Source organism: Cyprinodon variegatus, unplaced genomic scaffold (genome assembly GCF_000732505.1).
Source record: "Cyprinodon variegatus isolate N-32 unplaced genomic scaffold, C_variegatus-1.0 Scaffold378, whole genome shotgun sequence".
Taxonomy (NCBI): Eukaryota; Metazoa; Chordata; class Actinopteri; order Cyprinodontiformes; family Cyprinodontidae; genus Cyprinodon; species Cyprinodon variegatus.
In genome coordinates this window covers 553,430-555,992 of record NW_015150831.1, presented here as the reverse complement: position 1 = coordinate 555,992, position 2,563 = coordinate 553,430, and the positions used below count along the sequence as shown (strand labels likewise).

Sequence of the window (2,563 nt, the reverse complement as noted above, 5' to 3'; positions counted from 1 at the left end):
AGCCTGGTTCTGCTGGAGGTTTCTTCCTGTTAAAAGGGAGTTTTTCCTCTCCACTGTCGCTACAAGCATGCTTAGTGTGAGGGATTGCCTTTGAGTGGTGAAATCAACTGGTTTTCTTAAGATACAACACTTTAAACCAATCTGACTGGATGATCTAGTGAACTGTAAAGTGCCTTGAGATGACATGTGTTGTTAATTGTAGCTATAGCATTAGTAAATGCTAAAAGCAGTTGCATTATTTTTTTTTCAGTGTACCCTGACTTTTGATGCTGCACGGCATCAGTGAGCTGAGCAGAATCCCCCTGCAGCATCACAGCAAAACAACGAGGATGTGTCCTTCATCTGACTCCACTGAGCATCACTGTGTGATGGGAGGAAAGCCATGGAGGGAGGGGGGGATAAATAAGAGGATTAAAATGCGTCATGGCTTTAGGGAGCTGTGGATGTGAGGAGAACCCCCCCTCTAAGCAAGGAGAACCCAGCAGCAGCTTCATTAGCTTCCTCCCAGAGAGGATGGGAGCTGCTGGAACATCAGGGCATCATGTTCAAAACAGAAGAGAAAAGAAACCAACTAAAATCAGGACGACGCCTCAGCTCCACCGCCTAACCTGATGGAGGCGAACAGCGTCAGAGACACGGTGATAACCAGAGAGACTGACTGGATAAGAAAGGAATCCCAGCCGTTCACTGGAGGCAGCACAGAGGAGGAGGAGGATGAAAAAACAGCCGCTTACCGGTTAAAAAGCTCCCCTAATGACCCACAGCGCCGCTCTCCATGGCTGCAGGGGATCAAAGTGTCGCTGAAGCGGGCTGGGCGGCTGCGGTGGCCCCGGTGTCCTGTCGCCCTGCTGCTCCTTCGTAGCTGCTGAGTGTGATGGCGAGAGATCCGCAGGGCCACAATGAGACTGACGGTGCCTTCACGGGCTGTCGGAAAATTTAATGCATACATCGATCGGGAAAACTAATATAGGATTCAGATTTTTTTTAAGTGCAGAAACACTAACTTATCAGTATAACACCGTGGAGTTGTGTTTTATGTTGTAAAAAAAGTACAATAAATCTGTTTGCAATACTGATATTTTAATAAAGCTTACCTTTTTTAAATCTATGCCTCGTCAGTGTAAATCCCCCCCTGTAACTAGAGAGATGCTAATTAAATACACATCTTTCCAAATATATTTAACGACTTTATATCCAATTAGTTTTTGAATACTAATTTATTAGAGTTTGGTTGAGTTATTAGCTGACCCCCGCATTGGTGTGTGAAAAACACGATCCATAGAACTCCACGGCGGAGTAGTGACGTTTGAGTGACAGCGATCCTGACCAATCATTGCGCAGAAACTGGTTTAAAGGGAATCGGCTAGAAAAGTGGACGTTAATTTACAGATTTTTATAACACTGGGTAATCTATAATGACTTTATCCATAAGCAGGAGATAAAAGTATTCCGCAGTTAAAAAGTTTATGTTGTTATTGGATCTCTAAGGGAGTTTATGGTGTCGAATGGAAACGTTTCTTTTACTACATTCTTCTCAGCAAGTAAGCAGCTGTTTGAACAGCAGTTGGTTCTAACGTTAGGACGCCATCTTGTGTCTACTTTTAGCACTGCACTTTTCTGCTGCTTTTTGGCAGCAAGCTGGGATCAAAAAATCAGTGACCTTTGCCCCCGCTACAGTCTGGACCAGCTGTACCATATTTAAAAATAAATACAGAAATAATAGAATGCTCAATAAACGAGTAAGCATAAAATTAGTTGGCCCTCAAAATAAAATAAACAAATAAAGGAGGGAGAAATTAAATTATATATAGTGAGATATAAATGTGTGTGCTGAGAAATGTGTGCTGAGACAAATTTAATATTATAAGCTTTCCGAAGGCATTTTTATCAAAAACATAATTAGTGTGCACAAGGAATAGTTGTATTAACCATATATGTAAACAGAGTTTCATGGGGCCCCCAGGAACTTGGGGCCCTAGGCAGCTGCCTAGTATTGCCTAATGGCAAATCCCCCCTAGTATATCTCTTTAGATTATCCCTTTAGTTTTGTATGAAAAATAATCTTTAAACTACCTCAACAGGCGTGTATCCCTTTAGTCATGTACAAAAAAACTATTTAATTACGTAGTTTTTGGTGATTTTTGAAGCATATGGCGATATATATATATATATATATTTGTAAATGACTACCGTTTAGGTTTAAAGTCTATTTGTCATACCAAACTAAAGGGATAAATGCATACCTAACGTCTTACATATTGACTATGGGTATGCTGGTCTGATGGGGTATGCTCTTCTGCTTTCTTGGTCTGCTACTTTTTACTTTTACTTGTAAATATGATAAAGTATAAATATGTTGACTTTATATTTTTTCTTCTGATAATAGGCAGGTATAGGCAGACAAAGGATCTAGTCAATAGGTGGATTAATGATTTTTACAATTACTAACTTTTGGCGCCATCTTCTGGCATAATTTGGAACAGCACCCAACTTCTAACATTATTTATATATACACTATATTGCCAAAAGTATTTGCTCACCTGCCTTGACTCACATATGAGCT

General features: G+C 40.5%; 1 protein-coding gene across 4 annotated transcripts in view; it reads right to left on the bottom strand.

Annotated features, from left to right (window-relative positions):
* The window catches only part of fyn (FYN proto-oncogene, Src family tyrosine kinase), a 95,604-nt gene extending 94,676 nt beyond the window's left edge, over positions 1 to 928 (bottom strand). For 3 of the 4 annotated variants that reach the window (XM_015386809.1, XM_015386807.1, XM_015386808.1), the window contains exon 1: positions 735 to 924. The gene's annotated coding sequence lies outside the window, so the exon portion shown is untranslated. Of the gene's footprint in view, positions 1 to 734 lie in introns of all 4 variants that reach the window. The other variant, XM_015386806.1, reaches the window with a different exon arrangement.
* Positions 929 to 2,563: the final 1,635 nt, after the last annotated feature.